This window comes from Microtus pennsylvanicus, chromosome 6 (assembly GCF_037038515.1).
Source record: "Microtus pennsylvanicus isolate mMicPen1 chromosome 6, mMicPen1.hap1, whole genome shotgun sequence".
In the NCBI taxonomy this organism is placed as follows: Eukaryota; Metazoa; Chordata; class Mammalia; order Rodentia; family Cricetidae; genus Microtus; species Microtus pennsylvanicus.
In genome coordinates, this window is record NC_134584.1 from 97,956,840 (window position 1) to 97,981,701 (window position 24,862).

A 24,862-nucleotide genomic window follows, 5' to 3' on the forward strand; every position below is an offset into this window, starting at 1 on the left:
GTATTTTGTGGGACAGTTGTGAGGATTAACCGAGATTAGCCGATTATGCCTAAAAACAGGGCCTGATTAGTAAACACAAAGGAACCCATGGCCAACGACAAACAGTTGCACAATAAATCATCTTCATAAGTATGTTGGGGAGAAATGAATAATTTTTTAAAGAGCGGGGGAATGAATTTGAGGCAAGCCTACAAGTTGACCAAGTCCATTTTAAACATAGGATATTTCCCAGGCAGGCAGTCTTCTTAGAAATCTATATAGAATGGAACCACTTAATTTATCCTCTGTCACTCCAGCTGCCTGTGTGATTGTTATCAAATCTGGGGGGTCACAGCATGTGATCCAAACCGTTCCCAGCCACCGATTGTCAAAAAATAAATTAAAAAGTCAAATTAACAGTGTGTACTCAATGTGGTCACATTGGGAAGCTGGGCAAAGAGAGCCAGCAACCCCGTTCCGAAGTTTGTCTTTAGGGTTCTGAGATTGAAATTTATTTATTTATTTTTGAGACAGGGTTTCTCTGTAGCTTTGGAACCTGTCCTGGAACTAGCTCTTATAGATTAGGTTGGCCTCGAACTCACAGAGATCTGCCTGCGTTTGCCTCCTGAGTGCTGGGATTAAAGGCATGAGCCACTACCGTGCAGCCTGGAGATTGAAATTTAAATAGAGGGTCAAGGGTTTCCAGTCAAACTGTGATCCTGCCTGCCACTGACCCACCCTTAAGGTGGTCTGACAAGTTGGAATCTTGCCAGGCATGGTGGCACATGCACCTTTAGTCTCAGCACTCGGGAGGCAGAGGCAGGCAGATCTATGTCAGCTCGAGACCAGCCTGGTCTGCAAAGCGAGTTCCAGTACAGTTGGGGCTGCACAGAGAAACCCTGTCTCAAAACAGAACAAAACTGTGTGGAATCTCTTTCTGGGTAACAAGTTGCCCCTCTGGCTGGAGGTTCCTGGAGAAATTCCCATTTCTTTGGGCTCCATTGTTTCCACAGTCAAATTAAGAGGCACAGTGTCCCTTTAGGATATCCTCACTTCTGCCAGGCCTGTGACATGATGAAGTCCAGATCGCCACCTGGAGTCACCATGGTAGACCTTGGGGTCTAGCCCTGACTTACTGTCTCCATCACTGGGTGACTCACTGACCCTGGCCTGTGTTCCTCTGCAGTGAGCTGGGATAACTGCACTATTTAGTGTGTAGGGTTTTCCTCTGGTGTAATAACATGATCATTCTGTGACTATTGGAACAGGGATAGTATGCTGGGTAGTCATTGTCAACTTGACCCACACATAGATGTACCTGGGAAGAGGGAATCTTAACTGAGAGAATGCCGCCATCAGATTGGCCTGTAGGCAAGTCTGTGGCTGATGCCTGATTTGGGAGGACAGCCCAGTATGGGAAGTGGCACCCCTGAGCGGGTGCTTCTGGGCTATATAAGAAGACAAGCTGAGCAAGACAGGAGGAGCTCGCTCTTCTGAGGTCTCTGCTTCAGTGCCTGCCTTAAAGGACCTGCCCTGGCTTCCTTTCATGAGAGACTGTGCTTGGGATATGTAATCAGAAACAAACCACCTTCCTTCCAAGTTGCTTTTGGTTGTGGTGTTTTATCACAGCAGTAGACACCCTTACTGAAACAGACAACTTTGGCGCAGTTCCCATGGCAACTAAAGAAGCCTACCAACCTAGCAATATAAGGAAGCTGTTAATACTACATAGCTGTAATGACTGTTCTTCTGTGTCAACCTGACTGTGTCTAGAATTAACTAAAAACCAAATGGCTGGGCCCACCTGTGGAAGATTTTTTTTCTTAAATCCCTCGAAGCATGAAGACTCACTTCTCATCTGGATCTTTGAGGTGAGATGATCTACCTTTAGTCCAGATATTTGAGGTAGGAAGATCCACCTTTTATCTGGGCCACACTTTCTTCTGGCAGCCTATAGAAAGGAGATGGGGGCGGGGACTGGAGAGAGGACTCAGTGCTTAGGAGCACTGACTGCTCCTCCAGCGGACCTGGGTTTGATTCTCAGCATCCACATGGCAGCTCATAGCTGTCTGTAGCTCCAGTTTCAGGGGATCTGACATCTTCACACCACCGCAAATAAAATAAATTTAAATACATTATTAAAAAAAGGCCAGGTACGGGTAGTGGTGCACACCTTTAATACCAACACTGGGGAGGCAGAGGCAGGCGGAGCTCTGTGAGTTCAAGGCCAGCTGGTCTACAAAAGTGAGTTCCAGGGCAGCCAGTGCTACACAGAGAGACCTTGTCTCAAAAAAAAAAAAAGACATAGGAGGGAATCTTACTCTCTTTACTCTCTGCCTGCCTGCTTGATTTCACGCTTGCTAGTAAGTTCATTTCTTCCCTGACATTAAAGCCTATTTCTTTGGGAAATATTCCAGCATATACTGAAGACCAGCTGAGATATCCAGCCTCATGAACTAAACAGCTACAGGATTCTTGAACCTCTGTTTATAGGCAGCCATTGTGGGATGGCTGGACTACAATCTGTAAGCCTTTTTAATATATATATATCCCCTTTATATATATGACTTCCCTGGGTCTGGCTAGAGCAGCCCAATGGTAGTGGGAATGTGTGTGTGTGTGTGTGTGTGTGTGTGTGTATTCACTCTATACATACTGTTCCTCCAGTAGAAGATAGACTGGGGGAGGAGAGCCACTGAATCTTCACCTGGGATTCTGACCTTGCTTCTTAGCCTTCAGCTGACAGGAATCTGAGAAGATGCTAACAGTACGTGGAAGCTAGAAAGCTAACTAAAAGTGGGACTCCATGATACACCTTCTTTGAGACTGAAATCCATAACGGGCTAGGAGTTTGCAGCTGCTTTGGGGTCACCTGCATCCCTGCAAGTACCCACTTACCCATGCTCCTGTAAGTCAGTAAACTCATTTGTTCACCGAGCTGAACCTCGATGGGTGAACACTTTGGTCTGTTGGTACCCTGTTTGCAGTGAATAGTCATTGATCCACATCACCCTAGAGAAAGCTACGACAGCACCTGCTGTATTAGTTTGGTTGGGCTGCTGTAACAAACCACAAATCCAATACAATAGAAATTAGGGGCTGGAGAAATGGCTCACCCGTTAAGAGCTCTTGCAGACCAGGGTTCGGTTCCTAGGCTCACAAGGCAACTCACAACTGCCTGTAACATCAGTTCCACAGAACCCAGACTCCTTTTCTGACCTTTGTAGCTTTGTAGGCACACACACACACACACACACACACACACACACACACACACACACACACCTTCCCTTCTCGAAATTTCTTCTCTCCCAGTTCTGGAGGGCAGAAATCCAAATTAAAGGTGTTGTTAGGGTCCCTGTCCCCTGTGATCTCGGGGAGATGGGATTCTTCTCTCCTAGCTTCTGACAGTTGTCAGATCCTTGGCTTTATCACTGTGACCTCTGCCTCTGTCACCATGATGGTGACTTTGTCTCTTCAGTATGACCCCGATGTGTGTCTTCAGTTTGACACTAAGTATGATGCCTGCATGTAAAGTCAACACTTGGAAGGCTGAGGCAGGAGGATTAGGTTTTGTGAATGGAGTGCCTGAGTGTGTGCTACCTGTAACTATCAATGCCACTAGACAAAGATAGGAGTCTTTAAAGTGTGCTTCACCCAGAGAGCTAGCAATGTGGGAGAAGAGTGTTAATCCCACTGAATGAGAGTAAAGACCATTACCCAGATTAGCCAAATCTATATTACCCTTTATTATACATGCAAAATATAGCTGGCCCAGTGACTGCCTCTCCCTACATTGGATTTGAGAGGTTGAATAACCAGTTTCATTATTATCCATAGACATCCACAAGGACCCTCTGATCTGTGTCTGGCCCTAAGCTTGGGTACCCTAACTGGGAACCTGGAGCTTTTGCTCCAGCCTTGGTGTAGGATCCATTCTGCAGGTCCATTAGACCTCAGGTTGCGGGAAGAAAAGATCAGTCACTGGGGAATTGAATGGAGTCTTCTGCAGACTCCCACGGGGAGTGGTCTTGAGATCCTTACCTGTAGGGAGTTAGGAAGCAATGACTCCTACTCCATCTTGCTGGGCAACTACCAGGGCAGCCCAGTGCACAATCTAAATTATCTGAATCTGGACTGTCCCCCCAAAGCTCACATGTTGAAGGTTTGGTCTCCATGCAGCAATGATCAGGGGCAAGGCTTTGGAGAGTCTTTGGATCACCAGGGCTTTGACCTCATGTGTGGATTAATCAACATTTGATAGCGTTATTAGAGGGTATGCGCATGAGGCTCTGGGTTCAGTCCCTAGCAATAACAGCAAAACCCGTGTAGAAGTTCTAGATCTCATCTGCCTCCTGCTATTGCTTGCCAGAAACATCCACAGCACACACAGCGTCGCTGCACCAAAACCAGCTGTCTCTTCATTTAAGTTCAAAGGAAACCACATTCTTCATCTGGCTAAGAACACAACGACTGCCTAGTTCAATCGCCTCACTTTCTATGTGGAAAAAATACAGGATTAGACTCGGAAGGTGACTTGTTTTGAGTCAGGGGTGGGTCAGAACTTAGAATCCATTCTTCCTGATTTCAGATCATTGCTTTTTAAAAGCTTTAGCTGATTGAAAGCAGTAAATACAAAATGCAACAAACAAACAAACAAACCACTTCTAACTCAGTCTGGAGAAATGGCCTGGTGGTTAAGAGCACTTGTTGCTCTTGCAGAGGACCTGGATTTGATGAGCACTCACAAACGTGTGTAATTCCAGTTCTAGGAGGTCGGCTGTCCTCTTCCCACCCCTGAGAGACCCAGGTGTGCATGCAGTGGACGTACATACCTGCCAAACACTCATCTCCATAAAATAAATATTAAAAAAACCCAACAAAATAACAACAAAGACCACCCCCAACCCAAATTTCTGTCCTAAATTTGACTTTTTTTTGGTGTGTGGATGAAAAGAATGGAACGTGGGCTGGGTGGTGGGGGCGCACACCTTTAATCCCAGCAGTTGGGATACAGAGGCAGGTGGATCTCTGAGTTCAAGGCCAGCTTGGTCTACAGAGTTTCAGGATGGCCAGGACTACACAGAGAAACCATGACCTGAGAAACAAACAAGAAAGAAAAGAATGGAAGGTGGTTATTAAAAGAAAGGCTTCTAAAACAAAGAAGACTGGTGGCAGCGCGGGGCATGCCATGAAGCTCATATAAGACCTTTTCTGTCACTGTCCTCGCTGGTCACACAATACAGGTGCATATTTTATTAGCATCGCTTAGTTGCCCATGCCTTGTGATTTAGAAGTGGAAAGTGTGGTTTCTGTCGAGAAGACCATCCCCACTCATTCCTGGACCTGACCCTGTAGAGAAATTAATGTGTGTGGCTATCAAAAGAGGGGAAGAAAGGGTTTGAGATAACAGCATTTCTTACACTATAACTCAGGAGATGATGATTCGCTATTGTGAGGTAAAAAGGATCCCACAGCCAGTGGAAACTTAAGACCCAATTCAGATGAAACGGGCGTCTTTTCTGCTTGTTAGAGCCTTTATTAGCTGTCTTCGTGTGTGTGTGTGTGTGTGTGTATGTGCATCCAAATGTTTGTGTACATGTGTGAACGTGCAAGTAGAAGCTAGAAGACTCCAGTATCATTCCCCAGGAGCTACGCACCTTGTTTATTGAAACAGAGTCTCTCACTGGTGCCGAGCTAACCAAATAGGTTAACTGATCAGTGAGCTCCAGAGATCTGCCTGTCTCTGACTCCCGAGTCCTGGGATTACATGTCCATACTGCTGTGCCTGCCTTTTATTGTCAGATCTGGGGTTGAACTTGGGTTCTCACCGTTGTGTAGGAAGCGCTTTACAAACTGGATTAACTCCCCTGTCCCTTCACTAACCTTTTCTATGGAAAGCTTTAAGATGTAAATGCCTTGAACTTGGACTGTGGTAGTCATGAAAAACTTCAGCTCCAAGAATAATCTCGTGGGTCTCGTGTTCCTTGGAATGAGCTTTTCTTTTTTCTGATAAAGTTCTTCCAATATTCTGATTTTACAGATGAGATGGCAAAGACTGAGAGATCTTATGTGCTTCAGCCACATGTCTGATTCAAGCTCAGATTTCAAGAAACCCCAGCGCTAATCCCCTTCTTGCCCCCTGCCGTGTCTCTAATAGATTAATGAGATGGCAGGCCACACAGGAGGAGAAATGAAAGCTCCGTGCTTTTTATGCGTAGTCTGCGTGGTTTTGATGAGAACGCTAAGGAGTCGGCTCTGTTATTATCCACTTAAAAGAACAGCAAATCAGAAGTTGTCAATGGGCCAGGGTGTGACTGCTCACACGCTTACCAGTAACCGTGTTTCAATATTATACCCACTTACCATCAGAAGACACAGGCTCCCTGGGGCAACAACAGACGTTGATGACCGACAGGCAGAGAGCAGTCAGAACATGGTGTGGGCTAGCCGGTGGTACTTGGGTATGCAGTGGGTGGCCCATGCAGAGGAAAGGTGGAGCATTTTGCCTGCGTGGTTTTGGTCTTACTTTGGTCCTGCTGTTCCTGGCCATGGCCCCATTCATTGCCATCTGAACAGCAGACAGCCGTGGCAGCCAAATGGCCGTCCCCAGTCTGGCCATTGTATGCTGGAAATATGAAACTTGTTTTTGCTTGTATGAGGACTCCTAGTTGAGAGGTAGCCCAAGTCTCAGAAGAGACTTTGCACCTATGCTCTGACCCAGTGTGGGGACTGTTAAAGACCATGAGGACTTTTGAAGTTGGACAGAGTGCATTTTGCTCTATGAGGTGGCCATGAGCCTATGGAGATAAGGGGTAGAAGATTAATGGCTTAAAAGTGGTCATATTTGGGTGTCAGGTGGAAACGAAGAGTTACTGACCTGCATGTCTCTTCTCACACCCTGGAGACTCATTGCCCTGGAATATTAGTCAATATCCTCCAAGGGGGAGGAAGGAGAAAGTTTATTTTTACAGTGCTGAGACATCTCTGGGGAGTGACATTCCCAAATCTCTCAGGCAAAATCTACTGCCTTTGGTTGCTAAGGCAGTTTGCTATTCAAATATGTCTTCTGTTCAGAAGGCACAAGCTGTACAGAGGTATAAGACATATCTCCAAACCACACCTTTAATCCTAGCACTTGGGAGGCAGAGGCAGGGGATCTCTGTGAGTTTGAGGCCAGCCTGGTCTACAAAGTGAGTTCCAGGACAACTAGGGCTATACAGAGAAACCCCGTCTCAAATAAAATAAAATAAAATAAAACAAAAAACAACAAAAAACAAACAAAACAAAACAAAACGCTATCTCCAAACAGTAGTAGAAATGGAAGCTAAATATACGAATGGTTTGATCTTGAGCATGTAGAGTACTAGGGAAGGAAATCAATCAATGGATGGGTGGTGTAAGCAAAGGTACTTCCTACTATTGATGTAGTAACAAGTCTTTGTTAGAAAAATAAGAGACAAATTCATATTGTAGCATAATTGATGTCAGATCTGTATGACTTGGGTAGGTCCTTTGAATTTTTAAAATTTATTTATATTTTTTGAGACAGGGTTTCTCTGGTTAGCCCTGACTGTTGTGAAACTCACTCTGCAGACCAGACTGTCCTTGAACTCACAGAGATCCACCTGCCTCTGCCTCCTGAGTGCTAGAATTAAAGGCTTGTGCCACAACCCGGTCTTCTTGACATTTTAAAATATGTGTGTTCATGAGTGTTCTGTGTGGAGGCCGGAAGACAAACTTAGGTATCATTTTCAGCACCTTGGGTAGGGTCTTCTGCAGGTGTGGAGCTCACCAGTTTGGCTACACTGGCTTGCCATTGAGCTCCAGGGATCCTCTCCTGTTTTTGCCTCCCTGGAACTGGAATTACAGGTGTGTGGCTTTGCTTTTTTTCTTTTCTTTTTTTGGCTTTTTGAGATAGAATTTCTCTGTGGAACGACCCTGGCTATTCTGGAACTCACTCTGTGTACCAGTCTGACCTTGAATTCATATCTGCCTGCCTCTGCTTCAAGAATGCTGGGATTGAAGGCCTGTGCCACTACCAGCCCGGAGAAGCAAGAAGTTTTAACAGAACCTAAAATAAGCAGTTTTCTGGAGGGGGTTCCTAAAATGAGGTAGTCTTAACAAAGACTAAGAAAGTTAGCTAGGGCATCCTGACCTTTGGTTCCTAGAATAGGTGTTGTGGTTTGAAAGAAAATGGTCCCCAAAGGGAGAGGCAACATTAGGAGGTGTGGCCTTGTTGGAGGAAGTGTGTCAGTGTGGAGGTGGGCTTTGAGGTCTCATATATGCTCAAGCTATGCTCAGTGAGACACTCAGTCCACTTCCTATTGCCTTCTGATCAAGATGTAGCCAGCACCATGTCTGCCATGCTCCCTGCTATGATGATAATGGACTAAACCTCTGAAACTGTCAGCCACCATCTCATTGAAATGTTTTCCTTTCTGAGAGCTGCTGTGGTCATGGTGTCTCTTCACAGCAATAGAAACCTTAACTAAGAAAATAGGGTTGGGTAATTTCTTCATGGGATTCTCCATCAAGGAGATCAAATTCTACTTAAACCCAAAATGACCTCAGCAAGAATATAAGATGCAGGAACTTCCACACTGTCTTGCCCTGTCACACTGTTATACCTGGCACCCCCCCCCCCCATTCCTCGTTTCTAGGTGAACCTTGTGACTGATTTTGACCAACACTGTGGGGCAGGCACGATGTTGTATTAGTGCTAGGCCCGGACCCTGTGTGACTGGAAATGCTTTCGTTTTCTTCCAGAGCTGCCCTGAACAGAGCACACCATGCTGGAAATTGGCTCTGCCTGCCTTTCCAGAGGGTGTGATGCTGTGAGGAGGAGAACTAGTGTGTCCCATGGCATAGCACCCGCTGCCTGACCTACACGCTTAGCCTGCCCCAGGAGCACTTAGTGGAAGGCAGCGGCCCATAGTGAGCTGTGCCCAGAGCAGTTCTCATGTGGGCCCATGTCAAATGAAAGGTCTTGGTATTGAGTGACAAAGCACTGGAACATTTGTTGTGCAGCAATAGGGAAATGTTGACAACAGGGCATCTGTGTGTGTGTGTATGTGTGTGTGTGTGTGCATGTATGCTCATGAAGGTTGTGTTGCGCGTGCGTGTGCATGCGGCGCACATGCATGTGTGCTCATGAAGGTCATGTGTGTGCCTGCATGTGCACTCGTGAAGGTCAGGCGTGTGCATATGTGCCCATGAAGGTCATGTGTGTATGTGTGCATGTGTGTTCATGAAAGTCATGTGTGTTTGTGTGTGTGTGCATGTGTGCTCATGAAGGTTTTGTGTGTGTGTGCGTGAGCGCATGTGCACGTACATGTGTGCTCATGAAGGTCACGTACCTGAAGGAGGTCCTGGAATGCTTGCTTGAGAAGAAGCACTGGTCCCTGTGAATATTCTTATGCCTCTCTTTCTTCTGTCTTGTTCAGTTAGCTACAGTTTGCTACTTGGGTTTCAAATTGGGAACCCTTTTTCCAGGAACCCTCTAACTTCTTAGAGCTGAGTTCTTGAAGGGCTCCTTCACTGATCTTTACGGTGTAGGTAGGAAGAGCCTCACAGAAGCTCATGGATACAGGCAGTTCTTCTGAGAAGTGAGCATGAAGACGTCACTTCAGAAGCCACCAAAGAAGTGTGTGCGGCTGCCATGGATCATGAGGGCACTGGCCGATGGGGATTCTCAGCCCGATGACGTTATTGGGAGGTGGTAGGAAATAGGATGTGGGCCTAACTAAAGGAAGGTTTACTGGGGTTATGGCTCTGAAGGCTGCATCTAGCTCTAGCTGCCCCCTCTCTGTCCCTCTCTGGCCAGCTACCAGGTGACTGCCACCACGGTCAGCCTTTCTCTGATCCCAAGCAACAGAGGCAGGGTAGAAAACCAGGGAGGATTAGAGCCATGTGGGGGAGGAAAGCGCCCCTCATGCTGGAGGCTGATTGAAGCCTCTCATGTGGAAAAGTAAGAATTCCAGAACAGGGTTCAGAGTCTTGGCTCAGTGTTCAAAAGCCTCGTTGCTCTGGCAGAGGATTCAGTTCCCAGACCCCACATGGTGGCTTCCAACCATCCAGAAGATCCGATGTCCTCTTCTGACCCCTGTGGGCTCCAGGCACGAATGTGGTACATTATATATACATGCAGGCAAAACACTCATATCTGTAAAATAAATTTAAAAAATTTCCAGTACAACTAATATTTGTTGTGAAGGCTGCTATCTAGACATTCCTTTTCTATGTAAATATTTTATGTTAAAATAGCAACCAACCATGACTATGATCTTAAATTGTGGCCTTACTCCTTTGCCAGATGTTGATGAGGAGAGGCAGGCCAGCCAGCTTAGAGGCTGAGACCTCAGATTCTTGTCCTTGGCTGGAAGCTGGTAAATGGCCTTGTCAGAGGACAGACATTCCAAAAGTATTCAGGGCTTCCATTCCCACATCAGTTTCTTGTTATCTTTCTGCTTGTTCTTTCACAGCCACCTGGAAGCTACTCAGGGAAGCAGCAGGAACTCCCATCCACATCGCTGGCTGGAGAGGCACAGGGACAGCTATGGGTGTGCCAGACTGAGCTGTTCGGCTCCTCAGTTTCTGCGCAAGTCCCCAACTCAGCAGGTGGACGGCACCCCCTCTCTGGGACCTGCTTCTGCTGCTTGGAAGCTCTCCTCACTTTCTCTTGAGCTCATATCTGTGAGCCTATAACAAACTGCTTTCTGAAAATTTATTCTTCCTGTAAGCTGTGAAACCTATTCTTCCAGTTCACAGCGTGAGAACCTAAAGCCACTGATTCAGCGAGGGTCTTTGTGCTGTGTGAACCCTAACTCCCTCCCGAGTTAGGCCCACATGTGGCTGGGAAGCCTCTGTCACACTCACGGACCTCGGTTTTCCCAGTTTCAATCCCTTTTACATTTTAATAAACAACTCCACAGATGGGTGGGCCATGGAGGCACACACCTTTAATCCCAGCTCTCTGGAGGCAGAGGCAGAGGCTGGTGGATCTCTGAGTATGAGGTCAGCCTGATCTACAAAACGGGTTCTAAGACAGTCAAAGCTACACGGAGAAACCCTGTCTTGAAAAACAAAATGCAAACAAACAAGAAAAAGGAAAACCAAACGAAGGAAACCAAAAAGCCACCCTACAGGTGTAATATTTCAGGAGCTAGCAAAAACAGGATATGTGGGAATGTGTGTACCTTCTTGCCTTCTCTGCCTCCTCCTCCTCTTTGGTATGATGTATGTGCATGCTTGCATGTGTGTGTGGGGGCGCAGAGGAAAATGTTGGCTATCTTTTTCTATTGCTCTCCACCTGAATTTCTGAGGCAGGGTTTCTTACTGAATCTGAAGCTAGATTGGCTGGCTAGGAAACTCAGGGGACCCACTTGTCTCTGCCCTCCCAACACTAGGTTACAGGTGAGCCACGATGCCACTGTGCCTGGCTTCCACAGGGGTGTTGGGGATTTGAACTCAGGTCCTCACATTTTGCACAGCAGATATGTTACCTATTAAGGTATTTCCCTAGCACTTCCTGAATACCTTTCTTTCTTTTTACAATAATCTCCAACTGTGCTTTATACTGGCTTATTCTGAAATTCTTTTCTGATTGCAGTCAGAAATGTAACTTTATCTCAGTTGAGGTCTCTAAAATACTAGGTGAATTACTTAGACCACAGCAGGCGGAGGCATTGAGCTATACTTCTGTCCCGACTGCTGCAATGGGTTCAAGAGACTGTGCATTGAAACCCAGAAACCATGAGCCAAAATAAATCCTTCTGCTGCAAATCGGTTTTCTCAGTGATTTTGTCATATAAACAGAACATGGGTCAGTACACGCTTCATACTCTGTTACACAACTTCCTGTATTTCTGGTCTGTTTTTCCCCTGAAGGCCGTGGAGGTAGGGACAGAGCCCATGCCTAGCAATGTTCACTGTACTTTCAGAATCTGGTAGAGAGCATTGTGTCTGTGCAAATATTTTCCTTTTTACTTATCTCATCAGGCCATCAGAATCGCAATGACGTCCTCACCACAGATTTCACTGTGAGCAGAAATGGGTCTGGTGGTGCTCTTCCTTACGGCCACATACGTTTGTTTGTGAACCTTCTATCCATAGACTTTCACTGGATTGCTAAGCCAGAAAGTAGGATAGCCTGTGGACTCGGGATCGGTACCGTGTGGTCTGAAAGTCATCTCTCGTGCCATAGGAAAGAGCTGAGAGCCCTGGGTATGTTTGGTCCAGACCCCGATCATTCTAACCTCTTTCCTTTAATTGGGAAACCTGTCTGAAATGTCATAATAAAGCCGGGTGTAGTGGTGCATGCCTTTAACCCTGTCACTTAGGAGGCAGAAGCAGTTGGATCTTTGTGAGTTTGAGACTAGCCTCATCTACAAAGCACCCAGGCCACCCTAGGGCTACATAGTAAGACACTTTATTTTTCTTTTCTTCCTTCTTCTTTTTCTTTTTTTCTGAGACAGGTTTTCTCTGTGTGACAGTCCTTGTTGTCCTGAAACTCTTTTAGACCAAGCTGACCTAAAACTCACTGAGATCTGCCTATCTCCAAGTGCTGGAATTAAAGGTATGCACCAGCACTGCCCAGCTAGTAAGACCCTTTCTTTAAAAAAAAAAAAAAGCATTGTTTGTCATAGCCAGAACCTGGAAACAGCCTAAATGTTCCTCCACCGAAGAATGGATAAGGAAAATGTGGTACATTTACACAGTGGAAAAAAAAATGACATCTTGAAATTTGTGGGCAAATGGATGGATCTGGAAAACATTATATTGAGTAAGGTAACCCGGACCCAGAAAGACAATTATCACATGTACTCACTCATAAGTGGCTTTTAGACATAAAACAAGGAAAAACCAGCCTACAAATCACAATCCTAGAGAACCTAGACAACAATGAGGATCCTAAGAGAGACATACATGAATCTAATCTACATGGGAAGTAGAAAAAGACAAGATCTCCTGAGTAAATTGGGAGCATGGGGACCATAGGAGAGGGTAGAAGGGGAGGGGAGAGGAAGGGAAGGGAGTGGAGGAAAAAAATATAGTTCAATAAAAACAAACAAACAAAAGTCAGCCGGGTGATGGTGGCACTCTAATCCCAGCACTCGGGAGGCAGAGGCAGGCGGATCTCTGTGAGTTCGAGACCAGCCTGGTCTACTAGAGTTAGTTCCAGGACAGGCTCCAAAGCTACAGAGAAACACTGTCTCAAAAAAAAAAAAAGACAAAACAAACAAAACACACACACACACACATACACACAAACACAAACACACACACACACACACACATAAAACAAAACAAAAAACCCCAAAGCATCACCGTACGCCAACGGTGAAGGTGCACTCCTGTAATTCCAGTTACTCTGGATGTTGAGGCTGGAGGACTGAAAATTCAAGGCCTGCCTGGGTGATGTGGTGAGTTTAAGTCCAGCCTGGACAGTCTCATGAGACCCTGTTTGAACTTTAACCTTTCATCAGTGAAACTTAAGCACATATTGATTTGCTGGTGATAATGGCCCTATGGCCAGAAGAAATGAGTCAGCGAGGAATTCCCCATCAGAGTTTGTTGCACGAGAGACTTTTCCCGGGGAGACACACCTCCACCCCCAATTTCAGCTCCTTCCAGAGGGGTCCAAACCTGGTGACTCCATGAGTTTTCCTTGGGGTTACTAATAGGAAAATGGGTGAGAGGGTTATGATTACAGGAACAGGAACAGCTGCAGAGCCCACCCCGACACAGGTGAGGACTCAAAGAAAACCGCGACCCTGGAGCTCTCCGCACAACTCCACAATTCAGAGGCAGCCCCAGGGCTGAGACATCGCTGCCTGGAACGGAACTGGTCAGTCGCCTCTTCTAGCCTTGTTCTGCTTCTGGCACAAGGGGGAGGGGTCCTCTGGATCCTGAAAGCTCCATCTTTCAGGATGTTGAAGTTTGCTTACTTCCCATGAACCTCCTCCTCCCTCCTGGAGAGAATTGCCCTAGCACAGAATTTCTTAGAACTAAGAATGCAGAGTTCATTTTAAAGGGCTTTATTCTTTTATTAGTGCAATGTAAGCACACACCAATTTGCTGATACAGCAGCGGTCACAGTTATTAAAAGAGAAGCCTAGGTGACAGCTTCCTTTTCTGTCCTCTCCCTAGTTTGTTTCCTGTGCTGAGGGTTTTGCTTGTGTGCGTGTCTGTGCGCCACATGCGTGCAGTGCTTGCAGAACCCAGAGTAGGGAGGGTATCGGATCCTTTGGAGCTGGAGTTCTAGATGGGTGTGAGCTGCCATGTGGGTTCTGGGAACCAAATTTAGGACATCTGTAAGAGCAGCCAGTGCTTTTAACCGCGGAGCATCTCTCCAGCCTGTGTCTGATCTCTCCAGCCCTGTGTTTCTCTGTGTGACAGTCCTGGCTATCCTGGAACTCATTTGTAGACCAGGCTGGCCTCAACTTTACAGAGATCCACCTGCCTCTGCTTTCCAAGTACTGGGATTAAGGTGTGCTCCACCACTGCCCCTGCTGCAAAGTTTTTTGTTTAACTGTGGTAGATCACAGGCTAACTATCCTTCACACTTGTAGAAATCAGCCACTCCGTGCCTCCCCCTGCCGCCCCACCCGAGTTAAGTCTCCAGTGCTTCAAGCTACAAGATCTATTTATGCCTTTCCAGAACCTGGCTCCCTGTTAGAGAGACCAAGCCAGACTAAATCACGTGGGACCACCACTAACTCTCTAAAACTATAAAAGCAGAAAATCCCCTTTGCTCAGGGGATTACGGGATCTTAAGACTTTTCTTTTACTGTGTGTGGTGACCTCCCTCCCGCTGGCTCTCCCACTTCAAGCTCCTTCTCCTCATTAAGCTCCCGTGGTATGGTGTTTATGCTAATGTTCTTAAGACGGTCTACGCTCCCATGCCTGCTCCTCAGCCTTCTCTGGTCACAAGGCTCTCTCCCCCTGTAGTTGGCTCTGAAGGGTAATGTCCCAACAATGTGTCAGCAACTCTCTACACCCTGACCTCCTGCTCCCATCTGGTGGGTAACAAACTCAACCCATGTAAGGAGGGAGAAACTTAGAAATCAGAGTGGCGGTGGTTGGGTCAGGAGGGAGGGGCTGACACAAAATGACCCTTCAGGAATGAGCCTTATTAGGAGAGAGGCCATCAGGACCGTGGGAATCGGGATTGTTCTTAAAGGTGGAAGAGCATTACAAAGGGACAGGGCATCCTACCAGAGACAGCGCGGTGGGGCTTTAAAGGAGAAAGAGACTTCTCTTTGAAGGAGTCAGCCATGCTGAGCTAAATATGAACAAATCACCCAAAGGGAGTCCTTTACTTTCAACCATTATCACCTGCCAGAGTAGGACTCAGCCATGATAAATTTAAATGGAGGCCTGAATCTCAGTAGTTTACCCTGAAGCAATACCTGGCTGCAGGAAGAACCACAAACTGAAATTACCTGAGCACCACCCAAAAATAGATCATCCAAAGGAAATGTCTAACATTCCAACTGCTGTAGATAGGACCACTTGCCAGAACACACTCACCAGGACACGCCTAGACAAATATCAACCAATCAGGGGTCCTGAACCTCAGAAACCCCTCTCCCTGACCTTTACTACTATAAAATCCTATTCTAACTGAGCTCGGGGCTCTCTGTTTATTCCAATACATTGGACACGGAGAGATCGAGTTTGCAAACTTGCATAAAATAAAGGCTCTTCGCTTTTACATATGGGACTCCTTGTTTGCTTTTGTGTGGACTTTGTGGATTTGGGAATAAAACTTTAAAACTTGGAGAGGGCCAGGCAGTGGTGGCGCACGCCTTTAACCCCAGCACTCAGGAGGCAGAGGCAGAGGCAGAGGCAGAGGCAGAGGCAGAGGCAGAGGCAGAGGCAGAGGCAGAGGCAGAGGCAGAGGCAGAGGCAGAGGCAGAGGCAGAGAGATCTCTGAGTTCGAGGCCAGGCCTAGTCTACAGAACTAGTTCCTGGACAAAAACAAACAAGCAAACAAACACGTTGGAGAGGAACATAAATAAGAGGACTAGTTGGGGGGGGGGGAGAGAGAGAGAGAGAGAGCTGCCATGGACAGGATGATGGTGGGAGCCCAGGAGGGGGAGCCTTCAGAGAAATCTTCTGAAAAAAAGAAAACATCTGACTTTTAAATCCTTCTATGGAGTGGTGAGCAGATCCCCACCATGGGATTTAGTTAGGATCTCCTTATGTGAAGAGGAATATGGAGGTGTGCCAGGTAAGAGGTAGGACCATAATTAAGGTTGTAAAGCTACAGCACAGTGTGGTTTCTTAATGCTTCTTAAGAAAATGGGAGGGAAGGAGGAGGGGGATGAAGAAGGAGGAAGAGGAGGAGAGGAGAGGAGAGAAAGAAAGGAGAGGAGAGGAGAGGAGAGGGTGAGTGGAGGGAGTCATGACCCGGTTACCTCAGGCTGTGAAATCTGGCTACTTGGCGTGACCAGCATTTGAAAGGGACGGGTCCTCTATCTAACAGAAATCACAAGTTTCACCAAGCTCTTTTCAGAGAACCAGACATTCTTGTTTTTCCAGTCCCATAGAAATAGAGGGACGGGCCAGAATGGAGACACCAGCTTGTGATCCCAGCACTTGGGTTAGTAGCTCAAGGTTATCTTGGGCTACCCCGTGAGTTTAAGGCCAGCCTGGGCTACAGGAGACCCTGTCAGGGGTGGGGGAGAGGAGATGACTATGGCTGACCGTAGACAGGGTTTAGGATCGTGTGAACTTGGGTTTGAGGGCTTTTCTAGCACCCGGTATGACAGCGTGGAAGCAAATGAGGGGCAGTTCCTGGAGAGACAAGACTACCGTCAAAATGGCTGTGCCAGGACTGAGAGGGACTCAGTGTACACCAGCTCTGCATTCGCCAGAGTTCCCTCCTGGCGCTGACCACATGGGCTAAACCCTGCCCCTGGCACCCTGGTTGACGTGGGCATTGGCAGTTCTACTGAAAGTATTACTTAGTGTGCACCCCCCCCCCCCCCCCCCCCCGCCTCCGTGGCTTTTTCTTTTTGTAGTGCTTTGGGTTGGACAGAGACCTCACACATGGTTGGCTCTGACCCCACTACTGAACTACACTGCTGTGCTCAATCACAGCTTTTCTTCATGGTCTTGCTGTCCAGGCTGTTTTTGAGCTATCTCAGCCTCCTAGTGTAGCTGGGACTATGGGTGTATACCATCACACCAGGTTACTCCTGAGTATAGATTAGGAGGTCGGCGACAGAGGCAGGCCAGTATGAACCTTGGAATTTGGCGGTTCTTGCCCTTTGCTCTGCAGGGAGAGTTTGCCTAGGGTGGTCTCTCTCTCTCTCTCTCTCTCTCTCTCTCTCTCTCTCTCTCTCTCTCTCTCTCTGAATACTTGAAATAGCAACTCTAATTAGTTCAATGTTAGAGCAGTAACTAAGAACGCATGACGCCCTGGCTTGGATCCTCAGCACCAGAACAGAGTAGTGTATCATAGGGACTGAAGAGATGGCTCCGTGCTTGCTGCTGTGTCAGAGGACAGGAATTATGCCTCTCAGCCCCCATGTCAGTCGCGTCAACCTTTTGTAACCCTAGCCCTAGGGGATCTGATGCCCTCTTCTGGCCTCCGAGGGCATCTTGCCATCTTGTGCATATATTCACGTCCACACTCACTCAATTAAAAATAAACCTTAAAGCAGTATTTCAATGAGCAGGATTTCTAAGTTACTGAGGAAGAAATGCACGCTGCTGGCTGTAGTGGGTGGAGAGGGCTAGCTCCGCTCTCTGCACCAAACGCCACCCTATCTCCAGGAGGTGGGGCTTAGGGAACCTTTTAACCTTCCTTAAACGTGTCTTAGTTTTCTTTGGCGGCTTGTAGCATCTGTAGGCAGAGGCTGCCATCTGGTGGTCACATTTTAGGTTGCACCCTACAGTACTTGCTTTCTCAGCAGGGATGTCAGGCAATCCTGTAAATCCAGGTTAATCTCCAACACTGTATGTTTTAAGTTAATTGTGGTGATGGTTGCATAAATTTGTGAATAAGATAAAACTTTAAATTGCACATCATATCTTCTTCTTCATCATCATCATTGTTATTGTTTTGGTTTTTGAGACAGGGTTTCTGTGTAGCTCTGACTGTCCTAGAACTCACTCCGTAGGCCACACTAGCCTGGAACTCAGAGATCTGCCTGCCTCTGCCTCACCAGGAGGGCCAGGATTAAGGCGTGTGCCACCATACCTGGCGGATTCGTCTATTTTTATGACTACACCTTCAGTGCAAAGATCTCGCAACCACTTCTTCCTTCTTTGAAGTATTTCTGACTTCCCAGCTTGGTCCAGAAGGAGGCCCTCTGCAGCGCAGCGGTTTTCCCTGCAGGAATCTTAGCACAGTACCAGGCAGCCGTTCTGTCTCTGGACCAGAGCATTAAGTCCTGGACCACAGTGACTGTTCTTTGTTATGTTCATATTTGAGGGGCTAGGAAATAACTGATGATGTGAGAAAGACATTTAAAACTCAGTAGAAAGTCATTGCAATTAAAATACAGAACAAGGGTAGAAGTGACGGGTCAGTGGCGCGGAGCCGGTGTTGCTTTGGCGGAAGACCTGGGTTTGGTTATCAGCACCCACACTGAGTTGTAACTCCAGCTCCTGGGGACCCAATGCCGCTTCTGGCCTCTGAGGCTTCTTGCATTCACACACACACACACACACACACACACACACACACACACACACACACACACACTAACATGTTAAAAAAGCAAAAAAAAAAAATCTTAGCCACTCACCATGGTACTGCACACCTTTAATCCCAGCACTTGGGAAGCAGAGTCAGGTGAGTCTCTGTGAATGTAAGGTCAGCTTGGTCTACTTAGCGAGTTCCAGATCAGTCAAGGCTACATAGTGAGACCCACCCATATGTAACTGATATACATAAAAAAAACCAAACAATCCGAAATCCAACCAGGAACAAGAATTCAGTGCAGTCAGGGAAGGGCAGCAAGGACTGGCACAGAGCAAATGCGTGGACTTTAGACATCCAGGGACTAGGGAGGATCTGACTTTTCACATGATGAAAAAGGCGGAGTGAAAACTGATGACCATATTGGACCCTTCCTGCGGGGAGGGCCTATTTGGAGTCTGTGGATGTACATGAATGATTCTAAAGAGTAGAAATGTGGAATATCAAAGGAAGAGGGAGATGGTCCAGAACACCGCTGTGAGAAGAAGAAAAAAACTAGCCAGGCCGGGCCGTAGTGGTTCACATTTTAATCCCAGCACTCCGGAGGCAGAGACAGGCATATCTTTGTGAGTTCGAGGCCAGCCTGGTCTATAAGAGCTAGTTCCAGGACAGGCTCCAAAGCTAGAGAGAAACCCTGTCTTGAAAAACCAAAATAAACAAAAACAACAACAACAATAACAAAAAACTAGCCAGAACATGGGCCAATGGCTTAAAGGAACGGAGTTTGGATCTAACAGAAGAGGCGTTTGCTGTCACAGTCTCTCTCCCTCCCTCCCTCCTTTCCTCCCTCCTTCCCTTCCTCATTCCCTCCTACCTCCTTACATTTGTTAAGAGTGTTTCATGTACCCCAGGCTGGGCCTAAACTCACTCTCTGGTTGAGAATGACCTTGAACTTCTGGTCCTCCTGGGTGCTGAGATCTACACATTACAGGCATATACCACGACACCCAGCGTCTGTGATGCTGGAGACAGAACTCAGAGCCTCATGGATGCTGCACAAGTACTCTGTCCACTAAGCTACAGCCCCAGCTCATGCATCGTGGGCTCTCATGGATGCTGCACAAGTACTCTGTCCACTAAGCTACAGCCCCAGCTCATGCATCGTGGGCTCTGAAGTAAATGTGTTCAGCTGCAATTGAGTTCAGCTGGAAGACTGGTAGGGTTTCTTCCACGTATCTCAGTGTCTCCCCGTGTATAACAGCATTTTGCCACGCGGCTGTCTCTGTGGTAGGGTCTCATCACTTCAGGAGTGCTTTAGGTACTTTCTTTGTTGCTGAGGAGCAATTTTAGTGAGAGGCATTTGCTTTGTCTCAGGGTAGCAGGGGTGTAGCGATATTTTGTTTATGTTATTGATTGTTATGTTTTAACAAATAACATATCACTACACTGGGCTACTGCCCCATTGTGACAGGGAGGGCTGGCAGTTGGGGTCACTCTGACTGTGTCAGCGTGAAGCATCGGTTATTGACGCCTTGGCAGAGCAAGAAGCAGAAGATCTGAAAGAGAACCCTCAAATGCCTGCACGCAGGGACCCACTCCACCAACCAGTGCCTCCCTTACCAAAGGTTTCATAACTTTCTAAAACAATTCTACCATCTGGGGACTGAGTGCTCAAACACACGAGCCTGGAGAGAACACTCCACATTCAAACCCTAAAAGAAGTCTAAGGTTCTTTCTTTCTTTTTAGTTTTTTTTTTATATACAAAATCCCTTTTTTAAGCAGGGGATAAAACCGGACTCTCTGAATATGGCGGACAATGAGGGCTGCTGAGAAGCCAAGGACAATGGCACTGGGTTTTGATCCTACTTCATGTTCTGGCTGTGTGGGAGCCTAGCCAGTTTGGATGTTCACCTTCCTAGACCAGGATGGAGGGGGGAGGACTTTGGACTTTCCACTGGGCAAGGAACCCTGACTGCTCTTCAGACTTGAGAGGGAGGGGGAGAGGAGTGGGGGGAGAGGGAGAGGAGTGGGGGGACGGGGAGAGGAGTGGGGGGGAGGAGTGGGAGGCTGGGAGGAGGCGGAAATTGTTTTTTTCTCAATAAAACAAAAAGAAAGTTAAAAAAAATTCCTTTTTAAAAAAACTTTATTATTTATAGTGTTCTATCTGGATATGTGCCTACAGGCCCGATGAGGGCAGCAGATCTCATTATAGATGGTGAGCCACCTTGTGGGTTCTGAGAATTGAACTCAGGACCTCTGGAAGAGCAGTCAGTGTCTTTAATTGCTGAGCCATCTCTCCAGTACCACCCTCCCCTTAAAGACAAGATCTCATATATTGCAGGGTGTCCTGGAACTCACTATCTCCACCTCTCAGATGCTGAGAGTTTAGGCCTGTACTACTTCACCCAGCTTCTCTTTAGATTTTTGAGGTGTTGTCTCACGGTGTGGCCCACGGTGGCTCCCGGCACCCGCTAGTCCAGTTTTCCCTGCAGAGAGGTAAACAGCTTTACTAGAGAGCCATTGGGGGTTGGCGGGATTCTTGAAGGAGAGCACCAGAAATGGCAGCTCTCCTGCTACATTTGATTGATAGGTAGCATCACAATGCCAGCCTGGACTCAAGAGGTTAGGAAGCGCCCTTCCTGGGTGAGCGGTGCGCACTTGTGTGGAGGAGGAACTTGATAATGCCCTTGTTTTGAGGAGTGTTCGCCGCAGATGCAGCCAGCTAAGAGCTATAGCTAATACGTAGCGAGCACTTCTGAGTCGGACAGCAGGCCATATCTGACACGTAGCATCTCCTAGAATCCCTCTGTATGAAGTCTCCATGCCCAGTTGCGCTCAAGACCAGCCTCAGCTAACTCAGGTGGGGTTCTGTGGACTCCCCACTCCTCCGTGAGAACATATCCATGGTCACCTAGTCCAGCTAGGGTGATCTTTTACAAGTACACAAAGCTGAATGCCTCAAGATAGCAGTTACTTGGCTCTGAGGGAAGTCCTATATAACAGTACAACGGTCGTATCAAGTCCAGCATAACTATATATTGAACTCCCAGTGTAAAAGATAAATAAATCCCTTAGAGTTGGGGGTATGCTCAGTGTTAGAGTGTGTGCTTATTGTGTACAAGGCTCTTGTATATTGTATACAATAATATAATTAACATAATTATTATATAATTATAACAAAATTTTATATATATTTGGCTTAAGATCTGGGTGTAGCTGTGCACACCTTTAATTTCAACACTCAGCAGTCATCACCGAAGCTTTTGCTGCAGTCTGCTGATCTGGATGCAGAGGTCTCTGCTCCCTCTCCAGCGTCTTGTCTGCCTGTGTGCTACCTTGCTACAACAATAATGGACTAAACCTCTGAATTACTGTGTAACTGCCAGGCGGCCATCATGCTAGTAAGCTGAGAGGGAAACTGAGGCAAGATGAAATTGTCCAGGCTGTCCTGGTCAGTCATGGCTGGTGTCATCTTTCAGGTAGGGCTTTTGGTGTGTTACCCGGAAAAAGGGTTGTTTACGTACCAGATCGGCGCCGAATTACGCTACTGCCGTCATTGAGTACCTGGCAGTGGAAATCCTAGAATTGGCTGGAAATGCTGCCAGGGGCAGCAAGAAGGCTGGGCTAGCCCCCAGACACATCCTGCTGGCTGTTGCCAATGATGAAAAGCTCAATTAGATGCTGAAAGGAGTAACTAATCCCAGTGGGGGTGTCCTGCTTGGAATTCACCCCAAACTACTGGCCAAAAAGTGAGGGATCAAAGGCAAATCAGAAATGATCCTCACCCCAACCACAGAGAAAAGTAGAAGGAAGGCCATAAACGGGGTCAGGAAAGAAATGGGGCCAGCAATCCAAGGCCACCAAGCCACGGACATCTAAGATGTCCAAAACAAATGACAATGATAAAGAAAGAACATCAAATTCCACCCAGGAAGATGGGCCAGCAGATGGCTTCACCATAGGGTGAAAAGGGCCAAGAAATAAACACCCCGACCCTGACTTGACCTCAGGACCAGAACTTGAAATCACACGAATCCCTGAACTTGTCATAGTGGTCAGGTTGCAGAATCCCACCCATCCCTGAGATCCCTGAGCTCAAAATGCCACCAATCCCTGAGCTTGCTCCAGAATCACATCACCAACATCCACCAGTCCCAAGACATCATGGAAAGTGCTGCTATCCCCACCCTGAAATCCTATATAAGGTCTGTACTCTGTTCAGTTTGTTGCTTCTCACCAGAGGCACCCTCCCTCCTGGATTCTTTCTTCCCAATAAATCTCTTGAGGGAGGTTCGTTGCGATGTGACATTTTCACCAGAGCAGAGCCCAGCTATAACAACTTTCTCTGGAGTTTCCCTTCGGCGACCAGAGTTGTTACACTCCTGCGGACCTGAGTAGAGCTGTAACCCTTCTCCAGAGCAGAGCCAGCAGAACTGTAACAACTGCTGGGGAAACCCTCTCCTGCAAGAGCAGAGTTGCTACACTCGCATTGGGGAAACCTTTCCCTGGAGCAGAAGTGTAAGCTGTTATGCTCACGGTTGGCTCTGTGGTACTCCTTGACTCCGGACTGCCCTTTCCTCAGATACCTTTCCATCTGAGCTGCAATGCTTACATTCACCATCCTATCTTCTAAGAGCCTTGGTATAGGGGCAGAAGCTAAACAACACCCTAAGTGACATCAGCCACATTGGTTCCACAAGGGTAGAGGATGTCGTCCACCGGATCCCAGCCGAAATCATCCTCAAAGAAGCCATAGGTAAAGAATTGGAAATGGGTAGGGGTAAGGGGAAAGAGTTCTTAGAAACGGTAAAGAACTCCGCAAATCTCAACGCCCTTTGAAAGTGGCTTAAGCGGCCATTAGTCAGTTTGGTGAGCTCAGAGCCAAATTTGTCATCCGCTGTTACATCCCTTCATGGGGTACCAGCAAATGTGAGGAGATGGAAGAGGCCATCAAACTCTACCTGTCAGCAACTGAGGACAAAACGTTTAATTCCGTTACCTTTACACTTTTCCCGGTGGGAGAAACTGCTTCCCAAACGGGTTGTCGCCCAGGTGACCAGGGACCCAGGGACCCAGGGACCCAGGGACCCAGGGACCCAGGGACCCAGGGACCCAGGGACCCAGGAAAATTGATCACATACTTGGTAACAAAGCAAACTTCCACAGATATAAAAAAAAAAGTTTAGTAACTACCTGTGTCTTATCTAATCACCATGGAATAAAGTTAGAATATAACAACAATTCAACCCCCAGAAAACCTACAAACTCATGGAAACTGAACAGGTAACTACTGAACCACCCCTGGGTCAGGGAAGAAATAAAGAAAGAAATTAAAGTCTTCCTTAAATTCAATGAAAATAAAGATACAAAATACCCAATCTTATAGGACACTATGAAAGCAGTGCTAATAAAAAAGTTCATAGCGCTAAATTCACAAATTAAAAAAAGACGGAGAAAACTCACATTAGAAACTTAACAGCACAGGTAAAAGCTCTAAAGAAGAAGAAGAAGAAGAAGAAAAAGAAGAAGAAGAAGAAGAGGAAGAGGAAGAGGAAGAGGAAGAGGAAGAGGAAGAAGAAGAAGAAGAAGAAGAAGAAGAAGAAGAAGAAGAAGAAGAAGAAGAAGAAGAAGAAGAAGAAGAAGAAGAAGCTGACTCACCAAGGAGGAGAAGAAGACTGGAAAAATCAAGTTGAGGGTTGAAATCAACAAAATAGAAACAAGGAAAACAATCCAAAGAATCAATGAAGGAAACAGGGCTAGTTCTTTGAGTAAAATCAACAAAATTGACAAACCCCTATCCAAACTAGTTAAAAGGAAGAGAGAGAACACACAAAATAACAAGATCAGAAATGAAAACGGAGCCATAACAACAGACACTGAGGAAATTCAGAGAATCATTGGGTCTTGTTAAAAAGCTTATGTGTGACAAAGTTGGAAAATGTAAAAGAGATGGACTTGTTTTTAGATAAAATCCAAATACCCAAATTAAATCAAGACCAGGTGAGCAGCACACAATGCCTGTCTGCACTCTATGTGCTACCATACAGTTTGTGAGCTACGAGCAAGGGGCTAGAGGTTAAAATACACAAACACACAGACAGAGAGACAGAGACATGGACCTCTAGTCACTGGTAAGAAGCCCTTTAAACAACAGCACCCTGGAGGCTTAGCACCCAACAGTCAATTGGGCCAACAGGTGAAAACCTTATCCTCTGATCCTCAAG

At 46.8% G+C, this 24,862-nt stretch overlaps 1 pseudogene; it reads left to right on the forward strand.

Annotated features, from left to right (window-relative positions):
- The first annotated feature begins 11,799 nt into the window (after positions 1–11,799).
- LOC142853096 (core histone macro-H2A.2-like) lies at positions 11,800–23,694 on the forward strand (annotated as a pseudogene).
- The last annotated feature ends 1,168 nt before the right edge of the window (positions 23,695–24,862 follow it).